Raw genomic sequence first — 12,208 nt, 5'->3', positions numbered from 1 at the left:
ACTAAACTGAGATCTGTGTCACACTCCTGCCATCAAAGTGGAGGCTCCCAGCCCCTTGTCATAGCAACACACTGATGATGCGTTGTCATAATTTAAGTACCAGAGGCTCAACTTTTTTTTTTTTTACTTATAAACTAAAGGAGATTCTGGGTTATCCCTATTATAATGTCACTCTTTTTGGGTGTGATGTTTTCTTGAATGGAGAGAAAGGGGTAAAATTACTGCTAGCGAGAAAATTGTGCATAGCACAGCCAGAGTGGCTCAGTGGTTGAGTGTCAATCAGGAGATCATGGTTTGATTCCTGGCCAAGGCATATGCCCAGGTTGCAGGCTTGATCCCCAGTGTGGAGCATGCAGGAGGCCACCGATCAATGATTCTCTCTCATCATTGATATTTCTATCTCTCCCTCTCCCTTTCTCTCTGAAATCAATAAAAATATATTTAAAATAAAGAAAATTGTACATAATAGTAAGTTTATTGTTCTATATCTCAGCTGTCAACTGCATGCCATAAAAGCTTTGTCAAATCCAAATGATTGGTGTGCTATAATTCTTAACCCATAATTCTTTATTCCTATAATTCTTAGTGGTAATTCTGTTTTCTTCAAATTTATTTTAAATTTTAAATTTCTTAAATTTCTTCCATAAATAAATGTTTAATAAGAAAATGGCAGGAGGGATCAACACACTCCTTTATACATGAAAAATAGAGGGTGAGTGATCATCAAAAATCAGGGTTTTCCCTTAAGGAATTATGAGCATTATTTACTTATTTAAAAACTATTTACAGGTTTTAAACTAAATAATCTTAACCTTCCAAACTAGTTACTGTTTGGGATAGAGAAGGAGTCAAAGATTGAATATGAGAACTTATAGGTCTGGCCTTGTATTAAGGACATAAAAGCTTAGGAGTCAGTGTTCGATGATTGTTAGGTGCACGGTGTGCAGGCAGCAGGGCTCTACCACAGGCTAGGTTCTGATGAATCACTCTACCCTTCTACTTGTTCATCCTTAAAGTGGGAATAGAAATACTACTTCAGAATGCCCACTTTCTGTCATTATAGAGTGATAAGAACTGGATTTACCCTCTTGATTTAAACAACTAAGAAACAGGACAAAATATATGAAATAATAGATCTCAAATATTAGATCCCTTGTGAAGGGAAATAATTTGAGCCTATACTTGTCCAGCAATCTACCTGCAGAGAGTTCCCATGCCACCATGTAGGCAAGGGGAATTCAGAAGTAGCTCAGCAATGTCCCTGAGTTGAGAGCTCAGGGTTCAGAGAGGTCCACAAGGCTAGAGTTTGCAGAGAGAGTTCTGGAGATCTGCAGTGGGTCCGCATTGAGTGTCCAGCTAAGTATTGATCACAGCATGCCTATGAGGAAATTACCAGCGGTCAAGAAAGAACTGCCCAAAACGAATAGGCAGAACAGTACCTGGAGCTAAATAATACCTGGAATAGTTCACGTTCCCACCTCCCAAAGTGGAAAAACCTCCTAATACATGGAGCAGTGGTAGCAGTACTTAGAAGTGTGTTGTGTCAGTGGGAAGAAAACAATTAGGACCAGACTAAAAGCTGTTCTGGTCCCATCTGCAAAGTTTAAAAGTAAGCCTCAAAAGGATCAATATGTTTCTAAGTATCTGAACTACATCCCAGCACAAAACTTAAGAACATCTAACACAATAAAAGAATATATAGGACCTAACAAAGTAGAATTCACAATATCAAGGTTCCCATCAAAAATTACTAGGCATGCAGCAAAGCAGGAAACTATGACCAGTAACAAGAAGAAAATCAATCAAAACTGACCCAGAAATGATACAGAGTAGAAAATTAGTAGATGAGAATGCTAAAACTGTATTCTATACATTCAAGAAGGAAGAGGAAAGCAAAAGCATGCCAAAGAGAGATACATACAATATTTAAGACCCTAAGTCAAACTTCTAGAGATGAAAAATAGGTCTGAAATAAAAACATATAGGGTGAGATTAAAAATGATGCTTCATAATATTGGTGAAAGGATTAAGGCAATGAATTTAAAATGCTTAACACCATGTCTGGCACTTCATTTGTGTCAATAATGGAAAACAACTGATGTATAGACTCCGATTTAAATTCAGATAAACATGATAATCATGGCTAATATTTGTTTAGCACCTACCTATTTCTACACTGTGCTATGGACTTCAACTGAAATATCTCCAACACACAAGTAAATTGTAGATATTGATATATATGTGGGGGGTGGGGGGAACCTCCCTGTTATAATTAAGGATTGATTTACAAACTTGATTTTGGCATTCTGATTTCTCTATCTCTAGCTCTTATTTACATTTGCTTTCCTCATTCTGTTTTTTATTTGCTTTGTTTGTTTGTTTAACCTAAAAGCTTTACCTTGGGAAAATTAATTATTTAAAATTTTCTTTAAGTGTTATTGACAACTGCTTCTCTCTTATATTTAACAATACACTGAAAACACATACACATAATTTTTTTAAAAAGGGGGGTGTGGAACAATGTTCTGCCTAGCAGAGTGTGGTATCAGAAGGAGCCCAGGGGGTAATTCTAATAAATGTATAAGGAAAATTGGAGCCTACACTGGGAAATAACAATCAAATACCGTTTAAATAAAGCAGATCAAGCAGTATCGACATTTATAACAATATCTCTATTAATGAGCATTATGCTGTCCCAAGACACACTTTACAATCATAAACTGCTCAGCCAGGGATAGAGGTAATTTAGGAATCAGAGGGGCATATTTTAGGGTTCCAGGGACATAAATACAAGTTTACATCAAATATGACAAGATCATAAAATATAAATCTGGGGACTTAGGGCACAGAGGAAGTTCAGAGCAGGGAAGTAAAGGCTGAGGCTTTGAGGAGACTGTGCAGGCCCAGCTTTTGGTGCCATTACAGCAGAACATGACATTCCAACATGGCCGTACTGACCCATCCACTCACATGTGGAGATATTTTGACATGATTATACAAACCACCAGTGAAACTTTTAACTCTTTTAAATTATCAAGTAATGTGTGAAACAGAGTCCCCCTATTCCCAGTCCCTGTCTCTCATTCTGTTCCTGGACTTCCCCCCATCCCTGGTCTTTCATCAAAAGAGCTCTGCCCCATCAGCCACTTCAGCACACCCTGCTTGTGGTGGAACAGAATTCACAGTCAGAAGAAGACAGAACACAATGTCTCACAAGTCACCAGCCTGCTCATCTCCACCCCGCTCCTAACCACCCAAATCACCCCACTTCTCCCAGCCATCCTCCATCAACTCCAGAGACCTCACTCTCTCTTTTCATTATTCTCTCCTTCATTCTCCTGCCCACTCTCACCCTTTCAACAACTGAAAAATCACAAGGCCCTATCTTTTCATCCTTCTGGAATAACCAATGCATAGTGTGATTTCACATATTCCCTGCACCCTCTTCTCCCTCAACATGTAGTGCGTGGATCAGAAGCAACGACATTGCCTTGGAGCTTGTTAGATGCAGAATTTCAGGCCACAGCCAGGCCTGCTGAATCAGAATCTGCATTTTAACAAGATGTCCAGGGGATTCAGGGGCATTCAAGTTTAAGAAGCATTGTGTCATCATCGTGCCCTAAAATTTCTTACTGCCTATTAACAAAGAAACCTTCAGTCTACAGTTCCTGTTGAAGCCCTAATCCTTGAGGTAATTATATTTGGAAATAGAGCCTTTAGGGATGTAATTAAGGTTAAATGAGGTCATAAGGGTGGGACCCTAACCCAATAGGATTGGGATCCTTATAAGAAGAGGAAGAGACCTCAGATGTATCTATCTCCTCACACATGCACAGAGGAAAGGCCATGTGAGGACACAGTAAGAACACAGGCGGCCACCTGCAAGCCTGGAAGAAAGTGCTCACCTAAAACCAACCCTGTGACCATCTTGATTTTGGACTTTCAGCCTCCAGAACTGTGAGAAAACAAATTTCTCAAAGTCTAAGCCACCCAGTCTGTGGCATTCAGTTATGGCAGCCGAGCAGGTTTATACAGTGTCAAATATCCAAGACAGGTAACCCATGGACTGAACTTGTTCATAATAAAAGACCACCAGTCCATCAACCAAGGATAAATAACTAATGTTTAATTATTTGTCCTAGTTTTCTAATTCAGTTAGAAAGCAAGAGGACACTGAGTATTCAAAGGGGTCGGGGAAATGAACATAAGAGATGGGCACAAAAACATGTAGCTAGGAAGGTTTGCTACTGACAGTGTGAAAACAGCATTCTATGTTCCAGGCATCCTTCTAACTTATTGAGTTGGCTAACTTGTTTGGGCCTCTGAACAGCCCTTTGAGGTAAGGCTATTAACATAACATTGCAGAGAAGAAACTGAAGAAGGGAAGGGCGAAGTTGGCACAACACCAATCCTGGAAGCTGTCTGTCTTCCAGGGTCCTGGCTTTCAATCATTATGCCATGTCTCCTCTCCAAGCTGGACTCCAGGATAGTTTCCTTCATTTTAACTTTTGTTCTGATGTGTGTGTGTGTGTGTGTGTGTGTGTGTGTGTGTTTCACTTTTGTTTTTCTGCCTCATATAAGTGACTTCTTTATAGAGAAACTCTATTCCTAAAGAATGGATTCATTAAGGGAAATGCAATCTAGCAAAGGTACTGGAAAAACCATCCTTACTTGAGGGAAGAGGGGACAGGGAGGGGGGAACATCAACTAAAAATAAATGGACCAAAATAAATATCAACACATTCAGGATACATGTTAACTAGACTTTAAATGTATTCATTATAATACTGTCCTTTAGGTCCATGTCAAATCAAGTTGTGAGGTGGCATTATAGCATGGATCTTCAGATACCTCCAGAAATACCTTCCCCCTTGGAAAATGCCAAAAATAGACCCACCTTATATCAAGTTCTTTAGAACTGCAAGATGTGTAAAAAGAGTTTCTAGCTCATCAGAATTGATTATTCTACTCTTGATGTCTGTAGTCTTGAGATAAGGCTTAAGGAGAAGGCTACATTATATCTCAACCAGATGAGAACTCCCTGTAAGACTCAGATCCACCTGGTAGGGCACAGTAGGCTTCAGGTGAGTGTTGTATATCCAAAGCAACCACCCAATGCCAAAACACTAAGATTCCTTGTGAAGATGTTCTAGAGCCATGAATACTGAAAATAGAATCGTGTTATTATAATTGGTGGTGGTGGAAATGGGAAAGAACCTGCAAAAAAAGAAAAGGTAGATGAGAGGTCCATTACACCCCTAATATTTAATCATTTCTTCCAAAGACTGTTATCTTCTCTAGAAAAACTGGGTTGTTTTATTTACACCAAGCATTTGCTGAGCTCAACTCTGCTCATGCACTACATCGATAAAATGACCAACTCCTCCTGTCTGTGGTTGTGTAGACAGCTGTGGACATGACTTGTTTGCTCCATGTTAACAAAGATCACAGGAGTCGCGGGAAAGGGCCTGACTTAAAGAATAAGCTTAGAGTCAAGTACTGAAAGTGCTGGGAACAAATTATCCCTGGATGTCCTCAGATAAATCATGTTTATGTGATAATTGTGTCAAATAGTCAATTGATGGAGCATCAAATATGAAAAGACAGTCCCGTGAGGTTACATTGCAGTTAAAAACAGTATCATGCTCAGTGAAAACTTCAGAGCCTTGCCATGGCATATGTAATAGATCTGTCCAATGACTATTCCAGTGCAGGACATTCAGATTCCTTAAGGCGCACACACACACACACACACACACACAGCACAGCACATCACATCACATACAGAAATATTTTACATAATTCCATCTCTACCCTAATATTAATTACACTTACATTGCACTTTTTATCCTACATTTTTATTATACTATACACCCTCTCATTTAATTCTTACAGTGAAGACATTAGCATCATCATCATCATTACCCACATTTAATAGGTGAGAAACTGAGGCAGAAAAATAGTAATTAATTAGCCCAAATTTACATAGCTAATGAGCATGGAGCTGGGATTCAAATTTGGGCCTCCTGCCAACTGTGAGCTAAACCACTACACTCACTGTTCCATCTTCTAACTCTTCAAGGCCCAGCAAGCCCATGTGTATATAGGCAATTTTCCCCTAGTGGCAGGAAAAAAACAGACCCTACAAGAACTTGTTAACTACTTGGCACTTTGATTCTGAAACTTAGAAAAATTTGTCTACATTTGTCTTGCTCCTTCTGCAGATTGCCAAGTTTCAAGTGCCAACCCTTTAACTTAATAGCTGTGTGACCAAAGACAAGTCGCTTTACTTCTATTCCCTCAGTTTCCCAATTTATAAAATGAAGATAAACAGCCCTAGCCAGTTTTGCTCAGTGGATAGAGCATTGCCTGTGGACTGAAAGGTTCCGGGTTCAGTTCCCCTTAAGGGCACATGCTCAATTTCGAGCTCGAGCCCAGAAGGGGTCATGCAGGGGGCAGCCAATCAATGATTCTCTCTCATCATTGATGTTTCTGTCTCTCTCAATCTCTCCATTCCTCTCTGAAATCAATAACAACATATTTTAAAAAGTATGAATAAAAAATAAACAAAAAGAAGATAAATGTTTATTTCAAGATCTTATGAGTTAATATCTTTGTAGCATCTTAAATTATGCCTCCCTTACGGTAGATGCCCTATTATTAGTGATAGTGCTATAGTTAATAATAGTGGTAACTATTATTATTCTCCCTAGATAGATGTCCGACACCTGATTCATTCCTGTGTCCCCAACACAGGTGAGCATACAATGGATGTCAGTACATATTGGTGGAATGAATTAATGAACAAGCAAGTCTTTATGAAGGAGAAACTCTAAGGTAGGCCTCCTATGATGAATGAGATTTGGATAAACAGGGAAAAGAGAGGGGCATTTAAGGTACAGGAATTGATTATAGAAGCCGGAACAGGAAAAGCCAGGGAGGCTAGTGGTACTATAAGGAGACAAAGCTGGCCAGAGTAGAGGATTCCAGCTGGACAATAATGGAAAATAACAAGGAAGCCCTGGCCAGTTTGGCTCAGTGGATAGATCGTCAGCCTGTGGACTGAGGGGTCCTGGGTTTGATTCCAGTCAAGGGCATCTGCCCTGGTTGCGGGCTCAATCCCCAGTAGGGGGTGTGCAGGAGACAACCAATCAATGATTCTCATCATTGATGTTTCTATCTCTCTCCCTTCTCCTTTGAAATCAATAAAAATATATTTTAAAAAATAACAAGGAAAAGCAGGATGATATCAAAAGATGGAAAGTTTGAATTGCCCAGGTCACCCCAAGTCTGTACAAGTCTCAAGTCTTTGCTGTCCTATGTGGTTAAGAATCTTTGTAGATGCCTTGCTTAGCCTCTCTCTATAGTATTGAAATTGTAAATCAGTGTTCTTTAACAAACAAAAGATAGAATGATAGTAGCTTTAAGCTTTTTGTGGCATATACTAGTATATATATAATCTCATAATGGACACCTATCTTACAAGATACATAAGGAAATAATAGTATTATATAATACATATTATATAATATATGTAAATGCTTTATTTTCTGAACATTGTTTTCAATGTAAATCAACACTGAAGGCTAAGAAAGTATCTCATAAGTCACTATACCTTACAGTGAAGAAAACCAATTACTAAGGATTAACTGGTTGGTTGATTTACAGGTCATGATGGTTAATTTTATGTGTCAATTTGGCTGAGCTAAGGAATGCCCTGATAGCTGGCAAAACACTATTTCCAGGCGTGTCTGTGAGGGTATCTCCAAAAGAAAATAGTTCAGTATGTAGTCCGTAGGCTGAGCAAAGCAGATCACTCTCCCCAGTGAGGTGGGCCTCATCCAACCCACTGAGGGCTGAATAGCACCAAAGCTGGGGGGAGGGAGAACTCGCTCTCTGACTGAGCTGGGACATCCATCTTCTCCTGCCCTCACACATCGATGTTCCTGGTTCCTGGGTCTTCAGATTTGGACTGGGACTTACACCACCAGCTCCCCTGGTTCTCAGGCTTCCAGACTCAAGCTAAATTACACCACCTGCTTTTCTGCTTCTCCAGCTCGCAGACAGCAGACCCTAGGACTTCTTGGCCTCCTAACCATGTGAGCCAAGCCTTACTGTTTCTGTTTCTCTGGAAAACCCTGACTAATACACAGGTCCTCTCCATTTTCACTCCACTTCCTAACATTAGCTATATGGAAATTGGTCCTGGGCTGAATCCCTGGATTTGGCTATTTCTGATGAGTATTCAACTCATGACAGAAATTTTCAGTTAGGGATATGCCAACAAAAGAATTTCCATGTGTCAAAAGCTAACCAAAGACTGTGTGGGAACACAAATGGAAATGTGAATGCCATAACTCTGGAGAGGGAGAGAGAGAGAGAGAGAGAGAGGGAGAGAGAGAGAGAGACTGCCAGGCTAGACTCTGGCCCTTGAAAATACAGAGGAATTGACTGTGGCTCAACCATACTGCTGGCCCCTGCATCCCAGGCAAGCTGCCTCTGGAGGGAGAAGGGTACAGGGAGAAGGCTGACTCTTGCAGGGACCTACCCAGCATTATTAGCAAGGTGAGATGTGCAATTAATGTGATTTCCACACATTCCCATTTTGTTAATTTTCTCAACAGGCAGGATAAGGGCAGTTGTAATGGGAAAGGATTCAGGGGCCCTCCATACTGTGACACTTCTAGGAGGGTGGTTTCAGAGACTTTTGACCCCAAAGATCACCCAGAACTATCCATTTCACAGATGAATCATCTGCACTTGGGCTCTCACCCTGGCAGCGGAACAGGATCCTGTCACCCCAGGATCTAGTCACATGCATCTTGAAAAATTAATACAGGTAATCCCTGAGTCAGATAGAGGTGGCAGATGTGTGTCCTTTTTTGTCACAGAGTGCAAGAGTTTACGAATTTCCACATCTCCTCAGGGTTAGATTCAAGGTAAAAGATGCAATTATTCTGAATGATACCATTTCAGGACCCACCCCGATGGGACTATGTCATGTGCAGATGATAACCGCAGTGGGACCAAGCACGCACCACACAAGCCCCAGGACTTGCCCCTCGGTAAAAGCATGCAGGTCTCCTTATTCTCTGTACACGGTTGGCTGCCAAGTGTCCCCACTCTGCCATGCCACTGATGACAACGAGTCCATTTCCAGGCAATTCTCCTTGGCATATTCTTGATGAAAGGTGGCCCTCAGCACCATATTACATACAGACTGCAAACACTGCCACAGATACACATGCTGCCAGGTTACTGCCACTTCATTGATTTAGGATGGGCATTCACTAGAGCCCTCCTTCAAGATCCTATAAACTGAGCACCATTTCCCTCACCCATTGTCGTACCAGGACTGGTTGTTTCCAACTATCATTTTCCTGTTGGGTTGGCATGAGAAGCATAAGCAAAGCAGGAAGTGGTGGTGTCTGTTATTCTGTTTTTACTGCCTTTCACATATACAGAAGGGTCCCTAGTGTCCCTTTCCATAGCTAAGGTCAATATTTTAAGCACAGAACTCAAATTCAGTAACATGCAGTTATAGCATAAACAAGGAAATGAATCACAACAGCTTGGATGAAGACAGAGCTCTCGAGCCAAGTAACCCACAGAGTGCCCGCATTTATAGGCATGGTCGATGTTGCTGCTGATTTTATTTAAAGCTGGGGAATGCTGGACTCAGGCTGCAACCGGGAAAGGCCATTTCAAGGCAGATGCATGCTTTGCAACTTAAACTGGTGCTGTTTGCAAGCCTGAGGTTGGTGAGCCTTGTGCAAAAATATATACTCTCCAGCCTGCCCATAACTCCTTACAAGAATAGATCCCCAGCTGAGGACACTTGCAGGAGTTTTATGGCAGCCCCGGTTTATCAGCATTGCTGCAGACTTCTGCAATGCCAGAGCTGATGGAGGAAGAGAAAAGCAGCCTGGGAGAAATCATTTCCTCCTTCTCCCAGCTATGCTTAATGGTCCCTGCACTTTGGAGGCAAACAAATTCTTCTATCCTGCTTCATATTTTTAGGACACCAACACACTTCTTTTTCTTATCAAGGAAATATCCCAGATAGCCAAGCACTCTGTACTGTCACATCATGGCATCTGCATATAAAAACACCAGTTCATCATTGCCCCCTCCTCATTCTATCATTTCATTGGCAGAAGTGTCATTAACTTTGCAGTGACAATTACTTGAGGACCAAGTAAACTGCGGAAATTCGTAAACTCTTGCACGACTAAATTAAATGCTATTTTAACTAACAGTTAATAGTGTTTACTGCTGTGTAATAGTAATTTTCATTTTTTTACTGTATCTAATGACATTCTGATGACTGGAATTCTCTGTAGGGATACCAAATCATCACATTAAGGATGAGTGATTTTAGTATGCGATGACTGATCAGTACCATAATATGTAGACTAATGCTTGAGCTAGTAAATTAAATCATTTGCACCACAGTGTTTGTCAACTAGAATAGGGATCCCATTATGCCATTAAATGATAATGTAGAGCCTGCTTAAAATAAAATAACAAACGAGCATCTTAGATTGGTGACGCATCAGTAGAATACTTTCTTAAGAGGTATGGAAAAGAAAGAAACACTGCTAATCAGACCAAACAGCTCATCAATTCCTTATAGCAGGCGGCCATTGAACTGAATTATAGAGGAAGCCTTGTAGACACTTTAAAGTGTTAACATAAAAGGGGATTTGCTCATTGTAGGGAGAGAAAGGAAATAAGACCTCAGGGAAGGTTTGGATAATCAACCATGTAAAGAATTGGGGTTCTGTTAGTATGTGAAATATAATGAAAAAAATACAATTGAAAGGGGAAAAAATAACTGTCTTCCATTCAGGTGATTGGCCAGGCCTGGAAGCGTGATCAAAGCATAACAAGCACCTGGGTGAGACCCCTGCTTCCAGGCCACAACCAGGGACTCCCGCTCAGGTCTGAAAGCCGTTAAGGCTTTCCTCACTCTCAAACAGACTGCACTTCACACACATAAGCTCCTTCAAAAAGCTAAAGCAAGTTCAATATGTAAGATCTGAGATCAGTCAAACTTGAGAGACTAAAGCACTCAAAATAAAAATCATCCAAGTTTTTAGACTTCCTTAGATTTCAGTGATTCTCAATCAACAGATCAGGTTTTAGAATCAACATTTTTAAAAAGTTCTAGAGAATAGAATTCATAGAGTAAAACACAGGAAGGAGAAAAGAAGGAACAGTATTCTCTTTTTGCTAAAATAAAGGTTTGAGGGTGAAGTGGAAAGGAAATAGACTTTACTCAAAATATTCAGTGTCTTTTGGAGAGGAACCTTTAGGAACAAGGTCTACTCCATTCACTTCCATTTGAAGTTCTTTTTGAGCCCTGCCAGTGTGGGTCAGTGGTTGAGTATCAACCCATGCACCAAGAGGTCGCTGGTTCGATTCCCAGTCAGGGCACATGCCTGGGTTGCAGGCTCAATGCCCAGTGTGGGGCATGCAGGAGGCAGCCAATCAATGATTCTCTCTCATCACTGATGTTTCTACCTCTCTCTCAATTTCTCTTCCTCTCTGATATCAATAAAAATATTTTTTAAGTAAAGTTATTTTTGAGCAGCCATGATGAAAGATGCTGGGCTTATATAGATGGGTACTCTGAGTTGCTGTCTTCAAGAAACCCACAATGCTCAAAACACTAATTCAAAAGAATATATGCATCCATTGGCTATTGCAGCATTATTTACAATAGCCAAGATATGGAAGAAATACAAGTGCTCATCAATAGATGAGTGGATAAAAAATTCATATATATATACAATGGAATATTACATGGTCATAAAAAAGAATGAAATCTTACCATTTGTAACAACATGAATGGACCTTGAGGGTATTATGCTAAGTGAAATAAGTCAGACAGAGAAAGACAAATATCATATAATTTCACTTATATGTGGAATCTAAAGAGCAAAATAAACAAACAAAATGAAAACCGACTCATAGACACAGAGAACAGACTGATAGTTGGCAGAAGGGAAGGGAGTTGGGGTACTGAGTGAAAAAGATGAAGGTATTAATAACTACAAGTTGATAGTCACAAAATAGTCCCAGGGATGTAAAGTACAGCATAGGGGAGATGGTCAATAATATTGTAAAACTATGTATGGTGCCAGGTGGATATTTGAAATAACTGGGGATCACTTCGTCAAGTATATAAGTATATGATTGTCTA

General features: G+C 40.3%; 1 pseudogene; it reads right to left on the bottom strand.

Moving 5' to 3' along the window:
* Positions 1–9,342, bottom strand: part of LOC102432439 — a 31,253-nt pseudogene extending 21,911 nt beyond the window's left edge.
* Positions 9,343–12,208: the final 2,866 nt, after the last annotated feature.

The sequence above is a fragment of the Myotis lucifugus genome, unplaced genomic scaffold (assembly GCF_000147115.1).
Source record: "Myotis lucifugus unplaced genomic scaffold, Myoluc2.0 scaffold_107, whole genome shotgun sequence".
Lineage (NCBI taxonomy): Eukaryota > Metazoa > Chordata > Mammalia > Chiroptera > Vespertilionidae > Myotis > Myotis lucifugus.
This window is presented reverse-complemented; position numbering and strand designations above follow the sequence as displayed.